Source organism: Peromyscus leucopus, chromosome 3 (genome assembly GCF_004664715.2).
Source record: "Peromyscus leucopus breed LL Stock chromosome 3, UCI_PerLeu_2.1, whole genome shotgun sequence".
Taxonomy (NCBI): Eukaryota; Metazoa; Chordata; class Mammalia; order Rodentia; family Cricetidae; genus Peromyscus; species Peromyscus leucopus.
In genome coordinates, this window is record NC_051065.1 from 32984284 (window position 1) to 33009794 (window position 25511).

General features: G+C 39.5%; 2 pseudogenes; one reads left to right on the plus strand and one right to left on the minus strand.

Annotated features, from left to right (window-relative positions):
- Window positions 1–620: 620 nt before the first annotated feature.
- Window positions 621–1217, plus strand: LOC114687213 (annotated as a pseudogene).
- A 22677-nt stretch (window positions 1218–23894) lies between these two features.
- Window positions 23895–24065, minus strand: LOC114688378 (annotated as a pseudogene).
- Between the last annotated feature and the right edge of the window lie 1446 nt (window positions 24066–25511).

Below are 25511 nucleotides of genomic sequence, written 5' to 3' on the forward strand. Positions count from 1 at the left end.
TGGTTTTCTAAAGCGAAAGAAGAGAGAAAGGAGGTGGAGTTGAGTGGGTGGAAAGGTGGAGACTATCTTGAAGGTATTGGAGGAAGAAAAATCATGATCAGAATATATTGTATGAAAAAAATTCAATTAAAAAATAATATGGAGAGTGATAGAGGAAAACTTCCCAGTGTTGGTCTCAGTTTCTATATGTGCAGGTATGTATGAACTCACTCCCAACACATGTACATGCACACATGCAAATTAAAAAATTTTTAATTATAATTCAGGCAGCTCTTTACACTATTTGATGCACTTTAATGAGGGAAGTCAAGGCAACAGAAAAAGACCCATAGCTTGAGAAACTATGCAGTTAGTGAGCTCTGTCTGGTTTGGGGGATCCCCATCCTCACGTTCTTGTCTGTAGCACAGACTTGCTGTCTCCTGCTTCAATTCTACCATATAGCTTTCTGAAAAGGGCTGTTTTCTTTCATTTACTAACCACCATTCAACTTAGTTCTCCTTTGGGTTCCTCAACTGAGCCAGCATGTATTCTGTTTCTACCGTTAGTTACAGTGTATCACTGGTTACAGTTTTTAAATGATAATCACGTAATCTATCTCTTTGTATAACATCTATGTTCCATGAGAGCAAAGATTCTCTATTCTTATTGTGTTAGAAATAATCACAGTGGCTCTTCCACAGGAGGCCTACACGCCGCCGATTGTGCTGCTGCCAAGTCTCTAGTGATCCCTGAGAAGTTCCAGCACATTTTGCGAGTACTCAACACCAACATCGATGGGCGGCGAAAAATAGCCTTTGCCATCACTGCCATTAAGGGTGTGGGGCGGAGATATTCTCACGTGGTGTTGAGGAAAGCAGACATTGACCTCACCAAGATGGCTGGAGAACTCACGGAGGACGAGGTGGAACGTGTGATCACCATAATGCAGAATCCACGACAATAGAAGATCCCAGACTGGTTCTTGAACAGACAGAAGGACGGGAAGGGCGGGAAGTACAGCCAGGTTCTGGCCAATGGTCTAGACAACAAGCTGCATGAGGACCTGGAGCATCTGAAGAAGATTAGAGCCCACAGGGGGCTGCGCCACTTTGGGGGCCTTCGTGTCTGAGGTCAACACACCAAGACCACTGGCTGCCAGGGCCGTAATGTGGCTGTTTCCAAGAAGAAATGAGTCCCCGGGCCTTTGCTGTTAATAAATAGTTTATATGCCAAAAAACAAAAAAAGAAAGAGAGAGAGAGAGAGAGAGAGAGAGAGAGAGAGAGAGAGAGAGAGAGAGAGAGAGAGAGAGAGAGAGAGAGAGAAGAAAAAAAAAAAAAAAAAAAAAAAAAAAAAAAAAAAAAAAAAAAAAAAAGAAAAAAAAAAAAACATAGTGACAGGTAAGAGGGAAGTAATATTTACTAAAGAAATGAATAGAGGAACACATGGGTAATATTACTAATATATTATGCATAGACCATTAATTTATTGCATAAATGGAAAAGGATGAGCCCTCAAGTTCTCATATTCCTAATTTCATAGTAATACAGATCTGATTAAAATCTCACTGTTCACCCTAACTTGGCCATCAAGTCAATATGCCAATTGCAAAGAATTACTAAACAGAATACTTATATTCAATATGACTATGTTGGCTAATGTATATGTGAATAATTTGAGATCAGAAACATAGAAAGTACTTAGCAAACAGGGATTTTTTTTTTTCTTTTTAGTTTTAATGGTGTTGGAGAATAGAGAGCTTGGTGAGAAAAACATCCTCAGCTTCTCGGCAGGAGCTCCTGCTTCCCTGCCAGTGACTTTTCTGCTGAGGTTTCAGTGTGTTGTCCTCTGAGATGTTGATTATTTTCCTTTTGTGGATGTCTGGGAAGAGAAATGAAGTTTCACTGAGATTTTTAACTTGAAGACACAAAAATTCACATGTAAAGAATACAAGATAGAAAATAAAATAAGAAACAGGTACTGATCAAGAAAAGCAATTTTAACTACTAAAAGTTAAGGAAAGAATAAAAATAATTTAAAGTCTGAAGGGAAATTATGTAATAAAGAGTCTCAGTTAAGTTGAAGCTTTTATTGTCAGTAAAATGTTACTAATTTCAAATGCCTTTGGCAGAAACAAATTTAACTAAAAAACACATAATAGATTTATTTCCAACTATTTCATATTATGTTATTCAAGCATGTATAATATTTTAAAACATTTTCACATATAAAAGTTTATACATATGCAGGGAATAAAGTTTATATCACATAATACATGTTTACAGATATTTAGAATTTTAAAACTAGACTTTTTTAAACAGTTTTCATCATTACAACATTCTGATAAAAGGCCTCATTATTCAAGTACATATGTGGGTGCCTGTTCGCTCCCCTTTCCTGGAAAGTGATTTAGTGGAGAATTCATAAGGCATAATATTTTTGACATCACCTCAAGTTTGGAAGTCTTTTGTGCAGTCTTTCTTATTTTGTCTTGCATTTTCTAGACTAATATGCTCCAGTTTCATTGTCTCTTTCTTCTCTTACAGTAAATGGTTTACTATTTACAGAGATATTTTGCTATTAAGGTATCATACACTCTTATTTCTGTATAAATGAGAGGAGAGGAGTTTAATCCTTATAAAATTTTCCCGTACAATTTTTGCTGGTAATTGTTGTTTTGTTGTTGTTGTTGTTGTTTTGGCAAGGATTCTCCAGAAAACCCAGGTTGGCTTGGCTTGGAACTTAACCGCATAGCCAAATATGACCTCCTATATGTGATTTTCCCGCCTCAGCCTCCCTCCCAGGGAGTAGCCTGCAAGACTGTGCCTCCATACCTAGATAATGATCTAATTCCATTGAAAGAAGTTATAAATAGTGTGCCTCCACCCCCACACCCCAGCCAAACAAAAAGCAAAACCCCTCTGCTGCATCTTCTGAGTGAGCATGCATCCATTTCTCTCTGCTCTCAGTTGCTTCCGCTAGCCTGACCTCCCGCTATGATACAACCTGGGACTGCAAGCTAAAACAAACCTTTCTCCCCTAAGTTGCTTCTTGCCAGTGCATTTTTATCATAACAACAGAAATGAAGCTAGAACAGAGCACTTCTCTGCAGCATTCAGGTCCCCTTCATGGTCAAATCTGAGTAGAAACTGGAGAAAAACATGAAGTCTGAAAACTTAGACCTAGCACAGGCGAATTCTTCATTGTGGGCTGGCATCAACTGGAAGAGGCTTGAAGAAACAAAGACCAGCCATGTCTCCAAAAGATGAAAGAAAAGAGTAAGGTGACCTGTTTGCTCTAACACAGAAATCATGTCATTTCTTCAAAATGTCTCTTGTCTTTTGCTATGGTGTTTTAAAATATTCAATTTCCTGTAGATGGTGTTTTCATATTGTCTTTCAATGAATTCCTAATTCCCAAACAATTTCCACTTCAAGGTGCAGAAATCATCTGATGATATTTGAACATCATGTTGTACCAAGTAATGCTTAGAATACTTAGAAATAGGAATGACAAGTGTATTATCTCTGATCTGGCAATTTTTTTCTTCCAGTTTCATTAAGTAAATAGCTATTGCTTTCCGCATTTGACATTAAGTTTATACATATTTATTAAAACATTTAAATCTATTACTAATTTCATATGTATATGTATCCTTACATTTTTGCTTTAGATTCTAAGTGAGAATAAGTATTTTGTGAATATCCATACACATTAATAAGTGTGTGAACATATCACAAAGCAATGATATGATTATCAGCCAACCTTCTGGCATTGCCCAAGAAAGATTTTGTGGTATACAAACTATACAACAGACCACAACTATAATATCTAGTTATGATCAATAAGAACCAAGTAATTGTATCTTCTGAAAATAAGGTTTTTGCAGGACGTAGGATTTATTATTAGCTTTCCACTGCTAGAATAAAATACCTGAGGTATCTGGCTTGATAATGAAGTTGCTTATTTACATCAAAGTTCTGATGGTTCACGGACATATTGTACCTGCATAGGCCTAGTTTTGGGACGAGCTCCTGGCAAATGGTGGGTGACAACGGGGAACACATGTTGCAGGTCTCGAGCTAGGCATAGAGGGCACATGATATGCCAAACCCTGGCTTTTTTAACAACCCTTGCATGAAAATTACCAAGGGATCCAGGAGAACTGCCTTCTGAGGTTGAATCCTTACAGGACTGGGTCCATCCACTGGTCCTGCTCAACTTTAGCAATGCCAATTGCAAGCCCCGGTGGACCACAGCTGCACTCACAGTGAACCCTGAGGACGTACTCAAACCACACCAAACTACATCAGGATAAGAAAGAGACTTTCATGACTTTTACTTATTTAAACATTTAAACAACAAAACAGATCTCAGAATTCTGTCTCATTTGTAATTGTCTCAGACTTAGAGGGATACTGAGACAGAGACACGAGAGAGAGAGAGAGAGAGAGAGAGAGAGAGAGAGAGAGAGAGAGAGAGAGAGAGAATGAATAAAGGAAAATAAGCAGTTATTAGTGAGGGAAGTTTCTTGCTAGACCAGTTCCAAAGGCTCACCCAGCAAGAGGTCCACCGTGGCTTCATCCAGAGCAGAGGTATGAAATCAAGGTTACTGCAGTGGCAGTATACCTTTTATCTTGTAGACCTTCTTAAGCCAGGGTCCTGTATTCACTTCCCGTTGCTATGGTAACACACCTTAACAAAAACAGCTCAGAGGAGAAGTAGTTTATTTAGCTCACAGTTCCAGGTCACACACCATCATTGCAGGGAAGTCAGAGTGGTAGGGACTTGAAGCAGCTAATCATATCCCATCTGTGCTCAAGAGCAGAGGGAAATTAATTAGTGCATATATAGCACTCAGCTCACCTTTCCACTCTATACAAACCAGAGCCCAAACCTAGGGGATGGTGCCACCGACAATCAGGGTGAGTTTTCCCACCTCAATAAACCCAATTTTTTTAAAAAAAAAACCCTCTGGGAGGCATGTCCATGTCTAACCCAACCCTGGGATTTTCTCCTTGAGATTCTCTTCCTGGTGATCCTATAACATGCCAAGTTGTCAGTTAGGATTATCACAACTGTGTTTACATATTTAAATGGGAACCATAAAAGCAGCTCTTGAATAGTGCATATTCTCCTAGGTTTGCTTCGTATTGGTAATTCCACCATTATGTGGCATCAGCATTTCTTAGTCTTATTTGGGAGGTTGGGACCATTTTGGAAGTGGAAGAAAAGCAACAAACTCTTTCCCTTAGAAAATACTTTTACAGAAAGAAAATCAAAGTCTGCACTGAATGTTGTGTGGCTAATACCTGGGCGTTCCTTGCCATGGGCATCCAAAGAGTTTAGAATCTGTTTGAAACTCTGTTGCTCTATATTCTTCATACAACAGTGAAGGAATGTAGAAGAGTATGATAAGAACGTTTTCTGAAAACAGCAGCTGTAACACATAAACTGCTAACACTCCCCTTGTTGCCAGCAAACTAATCTTAGAAATAGTTCCTTGTTCTTCTTTTTCACATTTATTTATTTATTTGTTTACTTTTTGTACCCATGTCTTTTTTAAGTTCCAATAATGGAAGTTTTTGACAAAATGATATTATTTACAAGATATACATTCCTAATTATATTTTAAGTAACCTTAATATTAAACTTGTCACATTTACCTAGAAGAGACAGAAATCCAGAGATGTGTCGAGTGACAAGAGAAATTTGGATAGTGAGAATGAATTTTATTAAAATCCCAGAATAAGTTAGAACTAGGAGGTGTAAAGGCCACATTTTTTAGAGAGATTCCTCCAAAGTAGGGGTGGGGCCAGACTCCTCCTTTCAGTCTTTGTAATCACGTTAGGATCTGCCCCCAAAGCAGCACACGATAACAGCCTGTGTGTCGACTCAGCTGGGGTTGAAACCTGTTCTGCTGTGACTCATTGTGTCACCACATGCAGGTCAATTATTCCTCCACCCCTTGTCTCGGTATAATGGAAATAATGATAACTGCAGAATGACGCTAAGTCAGTTATGCTCGTTACAGAGGAAATGCTCAATGGTGAATACACTCGTAGAAAGACTCACCATTTTCTGTGCTTCAGTATCCCTTAAGTGTTTGTTTCATAGAGTTACTGTGAAGATTAAATATCAGCTTGTAGGTAAACAGGTAGGAAATTTGTCTGCATTTTGGTAAGTACTCAGTAGATATTATTTTCTTTATAGCTAATTTTAGTGCCCCTTCTATATATGTGTGTAGTATGCAACTAATTGGGAACACAATGGACCTATCAAAGGCATGGGCATGGCAACTGTCAAGGGAAAGGCAAGGGGGTTCTTTGATGAGAGTCTGTGGAAAAGGTGCCTCCCCTACTTCCAAGCAAAATGAGCTTCCAAGCAAAATGAGTTTCTCAGGTCTCTGAAGGATGGGGCAGGACCTCCGTGCCCTCCCTCGGTGAATGCCACTTTAGCAAAAAGCCTTCAGTAGAAAAAGCCACAGTAGTATGTCCCATCACCAGTTTGTATCCTGGATAATGTTTAGGGTGTCATCATTCTTCAGGAATCACATCCTGTATCCGCCATTAGTAGCATTAGATGCAAAGGTCACAGTGCACACAGCACTTGTCTTTGTAGAGCTTGTCAGAGGTGATGCTTCTGTGCTGATTTAGGGCCTATTTGATTAACGATTATTGACCTTCCTAGGATTTAAGGTTCGTTAAGACAGGGATCATGTTTTTTTTTTTTTTTTTTTTTTTTTTTTTTGTCTCACCCCAGAGCCCAGCACATTGACCAGCTCATGGATAAATATACTGTAAATATTGCTTAAGTAACAATATAGTGCCAACTAGGAGAATCATCACTGCTTAGTTGAAATTGAATGGCATTAAAGAAGTTTACAGGACCCAAAAGAGCATAAGTGTTAGATTAATTTAACTGAGGAAGTCAACCTTTCTGGACCACAGGAGGTTGTGTTTATTAAGGGAAGTGAAAACAAGAAGGAAGACAGAAAAGTAAGACAATAGTTATGTCCTGGTGTGTATAACGGATTATAAAACATGAATGTGTAAGAAGAGCTGAACAGACTGTGCGGAGAGTAAGGAGAGATTTATAATTGCAAAGTTTGTGCCATTAAACAGATTCATTGATAAGATGCTAATGATTCAGATACTTTCCTATAAGAGCAGGTCAGAACTACATACTTTAAGCAAAGAAGGACTTATGATATGTATGAGACAAAGTTTGATATAGGAAGCTAAATTTACTTCAGGTATTTTGAGCATGCAGTAATTTAAGTGGGACTAAGTAATTAAAAAACGGCAGCAGTTGGAGAAGGGAGCACCAAGAGGAACCTCTGGGGATGCCTGTGAGGAGTGTGTCTCAACACCTAGCTCTTCTCTCTCCCTCTCTTCCTCTCTTCCTCTCTCCCTCTGCCTCCCTCCCTTCCTCCCTCCCTCCCTCCCTCCCTCTCTCTCTCTCTCATACACACACACACACACACACACACACACACACACACACACACACACACACGGGGGTTGGGGGAGACCCAAGCATGACACTATATGTCTGGGGTTTGGTAAGGCCAACCCACAGTATTCCATTTCTTCAAGTCTATGATGAAACACGAGCTGGTGTGGACTTAAGAGTGATGGGATAAAGTTGGTAAGAAAGAAAATGCTGATCACTAACCCCCAGTTTAGGGCATCTGAACTAACATGGTCTTTTCAGCTGAGACAGGAAATTCAGCAGACCTCGCAGAGGATGGTCGCCTTCCAGGTTAGCGTATGATCATATATTCCCTTTAAAGTAGATGATCAATGTGTTTTTAAAAATCCTTCAGAAGTTGCACTTATACTGGAGCAGCATTTAACTCCTCGCTTCCAGTTGGTACTGCAGGCTTCGTGTACCTTCTGAATTACTCCCTTCTAAGGAAATGAGAGGGAATTGTGGGTGAAACAAGCCCCAACTTCTGAAATCATATGATCACAGTGTTTCAGCTGCTCAAAATCACGCCTAAATATTGGATGTGATCACCACAGCTTCATAATTGTATGATATCGGAAAGAAATACTGCCTACTGGCCTTACCTTTCTAAGAATATCATACACAGCTGTTAATCACCAAATCCATTCATCCAGTTTACATAAAGCCATAGCCAGTCTACTACCTACATTCCAGCCTACATTTTGCTTTTTACAGTCCTCCCATTTGGACTAAAAATCAGGATCCTTGCCAGTAACAGCCACCTCCGATGTTTTCAGTATTGCTACCGTCGCCCTGGCAACCCAGAAGACAGGACATAAATAGTTGCTCTGCCAAATGTATCTGCTGCCTTGTTGTGCTTGTGGGAGTTCATGTTGTCAAGGGAGTTTAGACAAAAGTGAAAAGTAAATTTTGACCTATTAATGGCACGATGTTATAAAAATGCACTGATGTTTTATTTATTTAAGCAAGTCTATGGAAATGCAAATGAAGTATAAACTCCATTGTGGTTGACAAAGTCTGTATCTTTTTTTCTCAGTACCAAGACCAGCAGATCATCAATATATACCTACTAAATTGATGAATTGTTGTAATATAAATACGCATTTGAAAAAACAAACCAAAAGTTTAACATAATGTATGTCATTACTTTAGTGACTTTAAAAACAAGGCTGGCCATGTAGTTCAACTGAGAGATAGCTTGCCTACCATGCACGAAGCCTTGCCTAAACCTTAGAGTGGCATGCACACCTTAACTCCAGCACTGGGCAGGAAGAGGGGGGAGAGTCAAAAGCTAGGCTGCATGGTGAGTTTGAGGCCACCAGTTATATGAGACCCTGTAGAAAAAGAAAATTAGTGAAACCATAGTCTAGACTATATTTTGAAATCACAGAATTGTCAATGGATGCAGAGTCGATTCATTATTTAGTTTTTGTTAACTATAGGGATATGAGGTAATATGAATAACTAGACACAATGCCATTGGTCACCATCAACATTGTATTGCTAAAAATAGAATAGATACTTCTTTTTATGACACTTAGCATCCCACCCTCTTAACCCACAGCACATGTGGTAGGTATTTTGCTAAGAAAACCTAGACCCTAAGAAATCTACAAATTTAGCATGATCCTTCAGCTAGTTAGGGTAGAATCAGGCCTGCCCTAAAGTGATAATTACAGGGTCATATAATGATCCTCTAGGTGTCCCTTAACATCCCCACTGCTCCCAAGCCTTTCTGGAGTTAGATCACACTATGGTACCAACCCAATTTACTCTCTTTAAATCTCTGTCATCGGTGTTCCTTACTGGTAATCTTGGCATATTTCCCATAATTTGGAGAGTCTCTAATTTCGAAGGAGAATGACCATGGGAAGAAAAGCAGCAGGGAGTTACCATGCTGGTACCAAGGACCACTATTTGAAAATAGAGCTGATTTTTGGAAACAGTCATATGTGCCATGGATTTGCATCACTTTAGAAGGAATAGCCTGATGTTAAATAAGCACTCAAGTGAGAGGCTTCCGTGGAAACAAAAATGTGCATCTGACCTTCCATTTGAGGACATAGCTTGGCAGAGTAGAAATAACATGGAATTTGGAAGCCCAGGTTTCTATCTTCATTCCAACATTACCCTTCTCTCACTTGGGCAAATTACTTTGAGTCCGACTTTTGTAATAAAGTGTAAAATAATAACAATTAAAGCAATCTTTGGCTTTCAGGGATACTAAGATTCGAAGTGGCAAATAGTGAAGCAATTTTCGAGGGGCTATACAAGTTCAGTCTTGAGTGGCACAATGACACTGGAGTCAGTGGTGGCATATGTACAACACAAACGTTGGTCCTGTAAGATTGTACCAGTAGTGAAATTGTGGTGGTCTTATCATATGTAAGTACATTCTGTGATGTTTGTGAAACACCAAAAATGCACAAAACACATTGATTAGGACACATTTCCTTTATGAGGTGTAGCAATGTAAATTATTTATGATCATAATGACATCATGATTACTATGGTTATGACATGACAGAATGAAGAATAAACAACCCACTATTTTAATTTTACATAAGGAAAATTAGGCATAACAAAGACAATGCATAATAGCAAGGGTAAAATAAAAAGATTCTTGAAATTAGACAAGGAATGTGTTTTCCAGGACAGTTGGGTATGACTACATAGCATGCTTCTGGAAGGTGGGAATTCAAGATAAATGTTCCAGCATTCTGTAAGGCAGAGTTTCCCTCCCACAGCACTCTCAAATAATCACTCAGAGGCTTAATATTAATTACAAATGCTTGGCCAATAGCTGAGGCTTATTACTAACTAGCTCTTTTTTTTTTTTTTTTTTTTTTTTGGTTTTTCGAGACAGGGTTTCTCTGTGTAGCTTTGCGCCTGTCCTGGAACTCACTCTGTAGACCAGGCTGGCCTCGAACTCACAGAGATCCACCTGGCTCTGCTTCCCGAGTGCTGGGATTAAAGGCGTGCGCCACCACCGCCCGGCACTAACTAGCTCTTACACTTGAAGTTAATCCATATTCCTTATTTACACTCTGCCATATGGCAGTACCTTCATTAGCATGGCACATTCATCTCCTGCTCCCTCTGCATCTGCTGGTGACTCCTCTGACTCTGCCATTCTTCTTCCCACCATCCTCAGTTTGGCTCTCCCAACTAACCTCTTCCTGCCCAGCTATAGGACAGTCAGCTCCTTATTAGCCAAAGGGAGTAATACATATTTATACTGTATTGGATTGTAAAAACATTGTTCCACAATAGCATTCATCTGTCTTGATAGGGTTCAGGTGAGCATTCTCCTGTGAATAGATAGATAGAAAGATAGATAGATAGATAGATAGATAGATAGATAGATAGATAGATAGATGATAGATAGCATGCAGCATGTCCCTAGGTGTTTTTAGGCTATGACTAATCTGTATTCTTACTGGAATAGAATAAAGAGGAGTACAGGTGCTTTGTTTTGTATAGGCAAAATGTAGGTACAACTTGTGGATAACAGATACCTGTAAAGAATTGTGGTGGTTAATAGAGTAGAGGTCAAGAGAATATCATCACAAAATCCATGTTTTGTTGGAAGGATTATGGACTTTCACAAAAACTGGGGAAGATTATTATTTGTAGAAGAAATAAAAATGTTGGTATCACAACAAGCAAATAACATAAACCATCAATTTAGAGGTCTATCAAAAAAAAAACTGTCATCTCGAGATGCTATAGTAAGGTACCCATTTCTAGACAAGTTAAATAGCAGACTTTTCCCCCTTCAAACTTCTAGAAGGTGGAAATTCAAGATAAAGATTCTAGCATTCATCTGTCTTAATGGGGTTATAGTGAGCACTGTCCTTTGAATTTGTAGATGGCTGTCTTCTTTCTGTGATACAAAAAAGAGGGAGAAAGAGAGAGAAAGCAAGAGATGATTACATATGAATATAATGACATAATGATCATTATGGTTGTCTTATGACAGAATACAGTCATAGGATAGTACATTGTCATTTCTTGTAAAGCCCTAATCACAATCACATCATGCAGATCCCACCCTCAAGACCTCATCTGAACTTAAGTACCTCTCAAAGGTCTCATCTACATCATCATCACCCTTGGAGACAGGGCGACTGCCTCTGGGCCTTGGAAAAGCACCGGCATTCCATCCACAAGAGTGAGAGCATCATGACCGGCTACCAGACAGAATGGCGTTGATGACATTTATACCACTAAACCAAACTAAAGTCGCCATTAAGGCAACTACTTAAACTATCTGTCTACTTCTCTAAATGTGCCTGAAAACATCACACAATGCAAAAATGGATTCAATCTTCTGGTGTAAAATTATAAAAAGAAGTAAAGGCTGTATGCATGGAAACACATAACTGCATCCAAGCTACCGTTCTCAGCAACAGTCGCCTGTGGTGAAAATATGCTGAAAGTTATGAAGCTAAGAGAGCAGTATAATGAGTAAGCTGAAGATGGGCGAGCTTCGAGGGGGTCCCGACCAAAGCAAGATCACAAAGGCACAAAAGGACCAACTGTGAAAGGGGAGGGAACCCAGTAGAACCTTAAAATACCAACAGATGGAACAATGGATACCAGAAGCACGATCAGCTGGAAAAGGAACTAAAGATAGAGAACATACATGCCTCTGGAGGAGAAGTGACTCCAGCATCAGCTTCCACGATCAGGATTCAACAAAGACTATGGGTGGACAAAATTTAGTGTGTGTGTGTGTGTGTGTGTGTGTGTGTGTGTGTGTGTGTGTGTTCATGTGATGCCACCCTTTGGATTGACTTGTACTCCTAAACTCCATCTGGAAAAGCAGGAGAAAGGAGGAGTGGATGCATTCATCTCCAACATTTCTTCAACAGACTCTCTTGTTGAGACAATGAAGCAGCTGCCAACTAAGGGAAAGGTTTCAAAACTTCCTCTCCCTGCCCTGGACCTCTAGTCAGCCAGAGTTTGAAATCCTTCCTTTTCAGACACAGAGACAAGCCCCACCAGATGGCGCCAAAACTATAGCCGGCACCATAAGATGGATCCAGAGACCAATACTGGAAATGCGGAGTCCTCTTCAACAGGTCAGTCCTGGTACCTAGCTAACAAGAAACAACCCTTGTTCTGCGCAGCTGAATTTTTAAAGTACATTTTGGGATTCCTAATGGGATTTTCCATGGTTAGAATCTTTCCTTTTGCTAATCTTTCTCTTTCCTCCCCAAATAAAAAGGAAATCGGCATCGTTAGACTAGGTACAAGCCTGAGGCCTCAGAATTGGGGAAGGTGAGTCATGAGGAGTCCAAGGCCACCCTGGGCCACTGACCACAAGTTTGATAAGCTGTGCTCCTCATTCCTTCCAATTTTCCTATTTTTAAGTTAAAATAACAACAAGGGAAATGTTTTGTAGATTCCCAGAGCTGAGCATACCCAACACAGTGTGTTTAATATAATGGTGTCAACCAATAACTGAGTTCACCCTAACATTGACTAGCTAACCAGTACCCCTGTTCCCACAGGTTGTTATGTGTAGCATTCTCCAAAGGATGCTAGACCACAAACAACATAATGAGCTCTGGACATCCAAACTTCTCCTCGGAGCTATTACGAATCTGCTTCTTGGAATTTTGTCTAAGATGAATGCTTACACAGATATATCTTCTTCTTCTTCTTCTTCTTCTTCTTCTTCTTCTTCTTCTTCTTCTTCTTCTTCTTCTTCTTCTTCTTCTTCTTTTTCGTCTCATTCAAAAAGAGCAGGAGCCTGGCTGGAGAGATGGCTCAGCAGTTAAGAGCACTAACTGCTCTTCCAAAGGTCCTGAGTTCAATTCCCAGCAACCACATGGTGGCTCACAACCATCTGTAATGAGATCTGGTACCCTCTTCTGCCCTGCAGGCATACATGCTGTATACATAATAAATAAATAAATAGATAGATAGATAGATAGATAGATAGATAGATAGATAGATAGATAAATCTTTAAAAAAAAGAGCAGGAGCCATCCAAGTCCAAGGTGCCTGTTATGATTAAGTACTATCAATAGGTCATGTTGAAGGGTCTCCCTCGGGGCTTTAGTGTATCAGAGATGGTTTTCACAGCCCTACTGATGTGTAGGAATCCAAACGTTATTGAACCTCTTTAATATTCAGTATGCTGCTACAAAACCAATTCTCAAGACTCCAACAGGAACACAAAGTTGCTATGGGTATATTTACATATATACATACAGTTGTAAAATAGTTTAAGTGCTAAGCTGAAATTTGCCTCAGAGAAAAATAAATCAAAAACATTCATTTTGAAAATGAGAAATCTGCTATATAGAAAGAATTCATTGAAAAAGCCAGCTCAGTGTAGAAGGGGAAGCATAGAGAAGTTAATGCTTGCTCATGTTTGCCGCTTAAACCAGCAATTTACCAAGTCATTTTGACAACCTCACAGAGATTCAGATAGTAGCTCTCTGGTATCAGGTGAGAACAATCCCTCTGATGGGCTCCTCTGCGACCTAATTCTGGGTTTACATTTATTTCATTTCCATTTTCTGGATGCTGTGCTATCAGAGGGATGAGATTTTTTTTTTCTTGTCAGAAAACTGTAAATGGTCAATACCAAAGCCACTGAGGTAAAGCAAACCTCATTTGGAATTCAAAATCCCTGATCTATTATGTGATCTCGGGCTAATTGCTTGCTCTCTTATTCAGCTTCCTTGTGTAGCTGTTTCTTTATCTTTAAAGGGAGCAGAAATAATACCTCCTTACAGGCTGTGTTTGGATGTGATCCTGTGCTTACGATGGCGGCTGGACCTCAGGAAACTGCCAACAGCGCTAGTTACTGTCGTTGCCACCCCTGTCCCAGCATTAGTTAAGAGAAGTTGATGATAATTTTCCATACTAATAGAAATTGAATATAAAAATCTGAAAATTCAACTTTAGACCCCAAGCACTGGCTCTTTAAATTCTCACTATTGCATACAATGAAAGAGACTGAGTAATGGGCGAGCAGAGTGATGGATGGGGGTATCGCAGATAATACTACTCGCCATTATATGCAGCAAGAGGATAAACGCAGAAGGCTTGTAAGTCATGTGGCTACTTAACTCCATTTGAACTGCTTTGAGATTTCATTATTAAATGTTCATTGCAGTGATCTAAGAAGATATTTAAACATTCAAATGCAAGCTTAAGTGCCTCTTTAAATTCTACCCTCTGAAGAGAACTAGTTTTATGTAGGTTTTACAAAGTTTAAAGACAAGATATTTACTTTGTAATCCCTCCTAATCTTTTCTTTGCATCTATGCAGACCTGAGGAGAATGGGAGAGTATGTCATACAGCTACTCAGCTGGCAGGGGAAAGGCAGGGAAACAGCAAGCTTGTGTCAACACTCTAGGTAGCACAAAAGCCAGATGTGTTCCTGGAGTAGATGGATGTAAAGAAATAGTAACGTAAATCAGTGTGACGAGTTAGGAGTGGAAAGATGATGGCGGCTTGGCGTGGTCCGTAGAGCTGAGACAATGTCGTTTGGTCTGGATCCATTTCAAAATCATAGCCCAAAAGATGCATATGTGATGAATGTAAAATAAGCTTTGCTGAGCAACCAAGTGGATAAACATGAGATAGAAACTGTCATTTACTGGGTTTGGGAAGACTGCAAAGGGGTCTTGTTTGTAGTGGAGTCAGGAGGTAACATTTGTCCCATTGTTGGGGAACAGTATTTTAAGGTGTGTTCCTTTTGTTTATGCTGCATTTGTTTAACTCTGTGAAGCTGTGTTACTGTGCCTGTCTAAAACACCTGATGGTCTAATAAAGAGCTGAATGGCCAATAGCAAGGCAGGAGAAAGGATAGGTGGGGCTGGCAGGAGATAGAATATATAGAAGAAATCTGGGAGGAGAAGTAACCAGAGAAGGAGGAAGACCCAGGAGCCCGCCATCATCTACACAGCAAGCCACGGAGTAAGAAACAAAGAAAGGTATACAGGAACAGAGAAAGGAAAATGCCCAGAGGCAATAGGTAGATGAGGATAATTTAAGTTAAGAAAAGTTGGCTAGAAACAAGCCAAGCTAAGGCTGGGCATTCATAAGCAATAATAAGCCTCCATGTGTGTTTACTTGGGAGATGGCTGGTGGGCCCCAAAAGAGCAAAACCAAACAATATTTTGGCGTTCCAATGTGGGGCCATAGAAAGCTGAACAACACGTCATTATCTAGAGTTTTGCAGAGATGTCAGGGATTCAAATAGAAATGGGAAACCATTGGCACATGGTGGTCTTTGAAAGAGTAAGAATGGATGAGATCACCTAGAGAGGCTAGCAGAAAGAGTCAGAAGGTGTGGGATATTCAGGTGGATACTGCAAAACCAGCAAAGAGTAGTAGGAAAGGCTGGAGGAAGCCTGGGAAGCTTGTGAGGAAAGTGCTGTGTCCTAAGTGGGAAGTAGCAGGACATGTGATCCAGAAGACTTTGCAATATGGAAGTCATTCATGACTCCACTACTCTGTTAAAAAAATATTTTATACCTTCCTAAACCTTTTTATTATTGTGAGTGCTTCTTCACTCTCAATAACTGCCACTATGCCAGTATGAAAATAATTGGAAGAGGAGATATACAATCTCATCTGCTAGCTGTGTGTGTGTGTGTGTGTGTGTATGTGTGTGTGTATGTCCCCTCCAGTGACAGGCTCCCTGTGTTCTTATCTATACCTAGGCTGTATGAGGGCAGAGTGATCCTGGCTTCAAACACACATCTATCCATCACTGTTTTCTGCATATCATATGATTCTGAGTATACATGTTTCTACATGTATTATATATATTATATATATATATAATACATATAATATTATATTATATATATATATATAAAACCCTAAAATGTGCCCTTTTAAAAGGACTCCAAGGCTTTTTATTTTTATTTTTTTGTTTGTTTGAAGTTTTGTTTGTTTTGAGAAAGGTTTCGTTCTGTAGCTCTGGCCTGGAATTGACTGTGTAGCCCAGGTTTCCCGTGAGTTTACAGTAACCCCCCTAGCTCAGTCTCCTGAGAGCTGGGAGCACACCAGTGCCCTGGGTATTGAATCATTTGACTCCAGTAACTCAGGAACTTTGATCACTGCTCACAGGCCTTCGTATAGCCTCTGGTCTCCAGTTATTCTTTGCTTACAATCAGAATCTACTGTATTGAAATTTAACTTTTTAAATGTGAAAAATTGCTATTCTAACTCTAACTACAGTTTAAGTATGTTTTTATATCTGTATGTAGGTAGACGGCTTTGGCTTCCCTGGTAGTAGCACAGCCTGGTGACAAAGACAGATTCCCTTGGCCTGGAGTAGAAGAACCCACACTTGGCCAGTTTGGGAAAAGCTACCACATGGCATTAGATCTACTTCCATATCTCAGGGTCTGCAGCGGTCTTTACTTGACTCTTCCGGGCAATACACCTTACAAATAGTGCAGCAAGTGCAAAGATTTCATTTTCAGTTCTAGGCACAGGCCTGAGTCATAGAGTTAGAAACAGTAAGTAGCATTTTCTTTCTCTCCTCAAGAGATTTAAATTTCAAGGAAGGTACCATGATCCAAAGAACACATTAAAGTGTGCTGCAATTAATTCCATAATAGCATATGATAGGGACCCATATGAAGATAGAGTTTACCCAGCTTCAGAGGTATGGGGGGCTTTGGGGTGCATGGCATGCACTCATGAACTCACTGTAGCAATGGCTACCTGCTCAAGGTCAATACAAGAACAGTCCACATTCCTGAAGAAGGTACTGCTTGAACAAAGGGGGTTCCAAAAGACAAACAAACAAAGGAGGAACATGAGATGGAAAAGAGATGTGTTGGATCATTTCTAAGGCTTTTGGGAGCTTGATAGAATCAAGATACATAGGATTCGTGTGTGAAATTGTCAAAGAATAAATAAACAGCATTAAAAAAACCCTACTAATCACAGCATAGGAAGATGGAGGACAGAATGGAAAGGAACTATGGGAAATCAGAGATCACCTAGGGAGACAGTGGTTTTCCAAACGCTGTTCATTCTCCGAATTGAGGGCTGATGTGCTGCAGACACAGGGCCCACACTCTGGTTCATTGTAAATGTGGATGACCGGGAAAGCCTAGACAAGAGAAGCAGGCATGGGATCCTGTCCTGTCGTGACATTTGAGGGAGAAGTAAAGTCTTCCACCCTCTTGTGCTAACCAGCTCCCAGAATGAATATGTCCAAGTGTTAGAGGCTCAGAGCCGTTCTGGTAACTTCTGGCAAGTGTTTGAGTTGAAACTGGCTCGTTTTTAAATGTGAAAGAAATGAGTCCATAACCACAATATTTAATCCAGATAATGTCAAACCATCAAGTCTTTCTTTGACTTGAGTGAGTGTTTTGGCATCCACAATCTATCCCATCTATAACGCCGCAAAGAATTGATTTTGAATCAGAGGCACTTTAGGCACACTGCGAAGCTGGAGCCACACTTAATGCTAAAAGACGCCAGGATGTGATGCACTGAGAAGTGAGTATTTCAGAGCTCCGACAGGGACAGGGGCAGTCTTGGCAGCAAGTAGACCAGGCTGTTGTCCCAGAGTGATCGGTGCTTCACTCTTTGTGCCCAAGGCACTGCCCTGACTCTCTGTCTTCTGTCCTCCCCCAATTACATCCTAATCTGAATTCAGACAAAAGCACCTTCCCGACCAGAACATTTTCTATTTTAAAACTCAGAATAACCACTGTGCTTTCTCTTAAAAGGATTTTAGAGAGCTTGGCATGGAGGATCACCCCTGCAGTGTGAGCACTCAGGAGGTAGAGGCATGGAGGCTCATGTCTGCAGTGTGAGCACTCACTCATGAGGTGGAGGCTTGGAGGATCACCCCTGCAGTGTGAGCACTCAGTAGGTAGAGGCTTGGAGGATCACCCCTGCAGTGTGAGCACTCGGGAGGTGGAGGCATGGAGGCTCAGGAGTCCAAGGCCATCTTAAGCTGCCTAGTGAAACTTTGTCCAAAAGAAATTAAAACAAAATATAAAAATCAGCAACAAAACGGAGCCCGAAAGAGGCACAACCCTGATTACTCTGGTGAGAACGGCATCCATGGTTAGCCTGTCTAATTCCAGTTTCCCTTTCCTGATAGCAGGCTCCCTCCTCCTTCTGTCCCTGACAGTGAATCCCTCTCTCTTTTGTAGTTTATGTAGCATTCATCCAGCTCTCACTGCCAGGATGAGCATATGAATTTGATCTAATTAGTTGGAGCATCAGAGTTTCTTGAACTCTGTGGTAAATTTATTGTTAGACAAACAGAGTTTGTGACTCTGTGTGTGTGTGTGTGTGTGTGTGTGTGTTGTGTGTAGTATAAATGTGGGGGGGGGTCCGTTTGTATGTATGTGATGTAAGTAGGATGCTGTGTGTATATGCATCATGTGTTTGTATGTGGTGTGTGTGTGTGTGTGTGTGTGTGTGTGTGTTGTGTGTAGTATGAATGTGTGTGTGGGGGGTCCGTTTGTATGTATGTGATGTAAGTAGGATGCTGTGTGTATATGCATCATGTGTTTGTATGTGGTGTGTGTGTGTGTGTGTGTGCGCGCGCGCGCGCGCGTGCATTTGTGTAGGTGTGCTACCTCCACATGGAGGTCAGAGAAAGCATCCACGAGTCTATTTTCTCTTTCTATCAGGATGGGTCTTGGGAATCAAACTCAGTTCATCAATCTTACATGCAAACACTTTCATTTTTTTTTATTTTTTATACAGAGTCATCTTCCTAGCCCAGACTTAAGACTTTGCCCAGCCCACATGGAAATTAAGTTACTTCTTTCATTTCCCAGTAGAATACATGTCAGGTGGTCTACGTACGATGATTAGGAGGGCCATATCTGAAGGTAAAGTCCAGGATAGAATGCTAGAAACAGAGGGGCACTTTTCCAAACTGTACAGGGACCATGCAAACCACTGGTATTTTCAGTTAATGTGTATCTTAATTTTGTGTCATGTTTGAGTCATTTTCAACTAAATAAATCATCAGACTCTCCGACATTGTCTATGTGATTAATTGGACTTCTTAATCAAACCCTCACTACACCTTTGAAGATGATCCACCTGCAGTGAGATGTCTCACTTCTGGCTGCTACACAGGCTCTTTTGCTGCCCTAAAACTTCTCTCCCCTTGTCATGAAGCCTGACTTATTCTCTTCAGTTGCTAAATAGACATTTATGTGGTTATTTAGCTGGATTCGCAAGCCTGTGAGGGGCACTGTTTCCATAGCCTCTTTGTAGTCCAGCTAGCTTTACTGTAGTCACATAGCTAGTGAGCGGGAAGGGGAAGGAAAGGAAGCAACCAGTTTCCATTCCTGAGAGGCCTACCTGCTCCTAAAGTATACAGCAGTGTTCCTCAGTCCTGGCTCACAAAAGCATCCAGAATCCAACAAATGACCAGCTTCAGAGAGTCTGCATTTTGTCTGAATTGCTTGTCAGTGTTTTAGAGCTTGATGGGGATGCTGATATGTAAGGCACTTTGGAAATAGCACTGATCCACATAAAAGAGCAACAATTACCTTGACATCCAAACTTCAACTTGTTCCAAAGCCTCATTGGCTTCTGTATTCTGTTCATTAGAAAGCAATGGATACTTTTATAGATTTATTGCAAAAAATTCATTTGATATATATTTAAGTTATGGAAGATATTTGCTGATGCAAGAGTTGGCACCATGGCTCATGAAGCCATGAATAATATGAGAAACGGATTGTAATATAAGCAAAGGTATTTAAATTTAAATAACTACAAATGACTGAACCATAGCTCCTTATTCTTGCTAAATTAAGGGGAAACAATAAAAGCTGTAATGACTTTTTTTTGGCCCAGATAAACTTAGTAAAATAAAACTGTTCTTGTCCATGTTGTTTATCTCCAAGAAGTGTATATGATTTCAAATTTGGTTCTTCCACTTGTCTTAACTATCTGCACCTCACTTTGCTTCCTGCTCTCTTGTTACAGTACATCCCTGCTATGGGATATCTTTTTGTACGTTGTGAATATGAGTTGTTATGACTCGAGTCAGGTTATAGCCAGGCAGCAAATCCAAGAGAGAGACAGGAAGAAGAAAGGCAGAGGCAGAGAAGATGCCAGCCACCACCCAAGGAGCAGCAAGATGCCAATAGACCAGTAATGCCACAACCACATGGCAAAACATAGATTAATAAAAACAGGTTAATTTAAGATAAAAGAGCTAGCTAGCAAGAAGCCTGCCATAGGCCATGCAGTTAGTAAATAACATTAAGCCTCTGAATGATTATTTTATAAGTGGCTGCAGGACTGCATGTGAGATAGATTTATCCTGACCACAGACTGGGTGGGACACAGGAAATCTTTCAACTACACATCCCAGAATTTGTGTCTAGCTGGTGGTGCTTCCAGATTCTTTTTGCTTTTAAAGACCTGAGTGCACAAAAATTGGGACAAAGTTGTAAAGATTTCCTAAAAGTTGTGGGGAAATATGCTGCTTTCAAAATTCAAAACATTTTGAAAAGTATTTCTCCCTGTGAATTGATGTCCTTCATGTCTTGGAGGAACCAGGTTATTCAACTCCAGCCTCTCTAGCTCTTTCCATTCTCAGTGACAAGACATCTTTCTTTGTTACCATTATCCAGGGGTGAAAATCCAGAGATGTGTGTGTGTGCTCAAGCTAGAGCGAATAAATATTTAAGCTATGATTTATGTTTTCCTTGGGTACAATTAAAAACCATTTTTCCTGAAATCTCAAAATAAATTTAAGCACTTTGAAAATAGGAATTATTCTATGATCAGCAATTTTATTCACATTTGTAATAAATATTACCCTAGCATCTAAAATGTTTCCACTATATTCACTGTATTTTTTTTAAGTTTTCCTCTTGTGTATCTTATTGTGTTTTGAAAAACAAGAGCTTTTCTCTAATTAAATAAATAAATTTGTGTAAAATGTTGCCAAGTTCAGCATGGCATAAAAGACATTTAGCCCTCCCCATACATTCCCAGGCTTTCTATAAATAATTTTGTCTCTTGAATATATTCACTTTAACTCTTAGAACATTGAATTTTTAAAGTGGTGAATATAGGAAATAAAACAGCTTCACAATTCTATCACTTTAAATTAGAAAGAAGATTTTAAAAAACCAACTAACTACTCCTTAATTAAAGAAAGATAATCAGAGAAAGTAAATTAGCATCCCTCCATTTACTTGGCAATATGTAAATATAGAATTAATACTTGAGATTCATATCCCCTTAGAAGAATGAGAATGAGCTGAGCTGTTACCCTGAGTCTGAGACAAGCGATTGCAGGTGGTTTTGACTGGTGAAAACCAATAGCAATGTATCAATAGGTGCCCTTGATGAAAACGGGAAGCAAAACCTTGCTTACTGCAGCATCGCAAGGAACAGCAGCATAGCACACAGCACCAGATTCTGAATGAATTCCTTGATGGGTTGTTGAGATGTTTACTGTGGCTCTGTGATGTGGGAGGAGTCAGGAGCTGACTAGTGGTTTTCAGAGATTTCCTGATTGGCACCGCAGGAGGCAGATTCAACAATTAGATGCCTTCTGTGAGTTAGTTTCTCTATCCTGCCATGATTCCTTGTTTAAGATTTCCCTAAGGAAATAAAAACACTCAATTTTCCTTCCTCTTTTTGTCCAGAAATTCCTAGCATTTCCACCAAATACTCCCCAAACCATCCATTTCTTTCTGGGACCCTGTTTTCCTGACTTGACATCCTCTCTGGCTCATGGACTAGTGTCATATGCTGATTATAAATGCCAAGAATATTGATAATTCGGAAAAGATACCAATAAGGTGAGAAATATATCTGCCTAGAATTTACTTCCTGTGTCAGCCAATCTCAGATTATTGAAAAACAGATTAAATCTGTCATAATTCCATATAAAAGCTGAACTCTTTAGCAGGCTCCTGTGCAGCTAATCATTATTATTGAGGTTTTACTGTACACAAAGCTCTGAGTGGCTGGAGTATAGAGATGGATGACTCATTTTTATTACAGTCTGTTCCTCTGTAAGTCCAAAAGTTCTTCTCTAAATAGGCTCCCCAAATATGGTGATCCCAGTCTGCCTGTGGTCTACCCCCACATGGTCGTCATTTACTCTGGTTATACTGTTGTTGCACTCTCTGTTCTACTCTTAAAAAAATCTGACTCCATCTATATTTTTGTCCTCAATGGCATCAGTCATTATCACAAAGAAAATGTATTTATTAATAAGAGCTTAATACATAACTTTTGAAGGCATTGTATCCAAAAGTTACTTCGTGAGATATAATAAATTTGCAATTATTACCATTTGACTTCATGGTTCTAAATTATTCAGATATTTTAAAAATGCAGATAGTCCGTGGGGGCTGGAGAGATGGCTCAGAGGTTAAGAGCACTGACTGTTCTTCCAGAGGTCCTGAGTTCAATTCCCAGCAACCACATGGTGGCTCACAACCATCTGTAATGAGATCTGGTGTCCTCTTCTGGTCTGCAGTCATACATGCTGTATACATAATAAATAAATAAATCTTAAAAAAAAAAAAAAAAAGCTAAACTCTTTAAAAAAATGCATAGTCCAAAATTGTTGTTTACCCTCGTGTAACATGATGGTAATGAGGAAATTAACACGGACAGAGTGCTGCATTCTGCTGCATAACCCTGTTAAGATTTTGATGATTTTCCCACTGATGGCCTTTTCCCAGTCCAATGCAATGGAGAATTGCACAGTGCATCTTACTATGATGCTGTGGCTTTCTTTTCCATCATGACTTTGCCAATTTTTGAATGGTAGCAGCAAGTTAGTTCGTAGACTGTCTCCCGGTTTCCATTTATCTGGTATTTAGTGATTACACCATTCTATTTACTCACAGCAGTAATTCAAGAGAGGAGACATAGTCTGTCTATTGCATCGTTCTCAGACACATTGACAGAACACAGATCAGAGACAACTTGTTTACTTTTCTATTTAGTAGTACTACCCACTAGATTTTTTTTCCACTTTATATTAAAAAGTTATTTAGGGTATTAAACTTTTTTATTGGCTTTATAAATCAGTGACTCACAATAGTTTCCTTAAAGGTGAATGGCTGCTTGGACACTAACCCCAGTTACAAATTAAATGTACCTGTATAAACCGGTATGGCCAGCTTCAATAGTAGAAAACTCTATGTGGTGAACTACTCATCAAAACACACTCTGAAACGCCCAGAAAGGGTAATTTTCCATCTTGCTCTCAGTACATACACAACACTAGAGAGTAAATGAGTGAAATGATTTGAGTATTACTTGCAATTTTGCTAAGCATTGAGGTCTGTCTATGGGTTAAGTATTAGTGGAGGATTGCATTCCCCCTAAAATGCAATTATGTGTCCAATCAAAACATTTGGTCTTCTTCAACAGGGAAAGTTTTTATTTACTCTTGAAAATCTTTTTTTCCATTTTTCCCAAACAGAGGCATTCAGTTGCCATCTTCCCACAACCCCTCCTAAGGACAATGGTCATCAACAGCCATGGCTTCATGCTCCGGGGAGAAGGCTGTGCCTCCTCTTGCTTCCTAGAACTCTACAGGCTCTAAGAAATTTCTCTGGTAACACTACAGAAATGAGTCCAAACAGTATTGTCTTTGAAGACACTACCCCTTAGAGAATGGATTCTTTATTGATTCAGTAGATTCACCAAGATCCAAGAGATGATTATGAAAGAAACATTAGGTTATGCACAATTTGTTGATTCAACAAGGAATAACCAACCCACTTTAGCGACACACCATGGAATTAACTCGATGCTATATCACAATTTATATATTCAGTTGTTGGAGTTTCAATATTTATTCTTTTTAAGGGATGGGACAGAGCTCACTTGGCAAAGTGTTAGCTGTGCAAACTCAATCCCCCAAACCCATGTACAAAGCAAGGTATGGTTATGTGGGTTTATAATCCCAGAGCTGGAGAGGTGGAGACGAACAGCTCCCTGGGGCTTGATGGCTGGGCAGCCTAGTCTAATTCATGAGCCTTGAGTACCAAGTAAACGCCTTGTCTCACAAAAACAAAGTGGACAGTTCCTAAGAACAATACCCAAGGTTCATCTCTGTTTTCCACATGTACCCTCAACATATGCACACACACATGCACACACGAATACAAATACACACACGAACACACACGCACACACAAAGTAAAAACAAATAAAAGAACTGAGCTGGTCATTCAAAGTGACAACTTACAAAATGCTGTTTAGCCAACTTAAGTTTTTAAGTATTTAAAAGGAAAAATTAAATAGCTTTTATCCAAAAATTAACAGGAAAATAGTATAGTATACATACATACAATATTTGAACATATATTTTATTGGAACATAAATTTGAAAAAAGAATAGACTTTGCTTCTTAGATGTTATCAAAAGGATAAAATCTACTGATATTTATGTATTGGAGATGCTTCATTGTTACATATACTCCATTTGTCACAAACACAGGGAAAATCTGATCGTGTCATCACAGGCAGTACATGCAGATTCATCTGTGTGAGTCCATCAGTCTGATTCTGTCCTTCAGTTCCCATACCCATGTGTGCGTAGGATGACAGCTAGGGGCAAAAAATCAAAACAAACAAACAAAAAACACTGCATACAGATTGACTTGGAATTGTGGAATCCCTTGAAAGCATAAATATTGTATTTTCAGATAATGTTAAAGCACATCTTCTGTTTTGCCAAAATGAATATAGTAAATGCTCTAATAATTTCACTTAGCTAACTTTATACCAAAAGCCAAGTGAAAGTTGGGGCCATATGTTCATGGCATGGGATAATTTGATCCTAATAAAATAGTAGGGATTCTGGTTCATCACAACTTAATTACACATTCTTATTAGTACAGAGACTCATTGTTTCCAGGCCTATATTTTATTTTATTTCTAATTAGTTTCGATATGCCAGATGACTCGAGTTTTGGGTTGTATTAAATGTGAGCATGCTCCTGTAGGCATTATGTAAAAAATGTATTTAGACGCCAACACAGCTACCAGTTGCTGGTAGTAACAGTTATTACATTACACATATTTTATCTTATA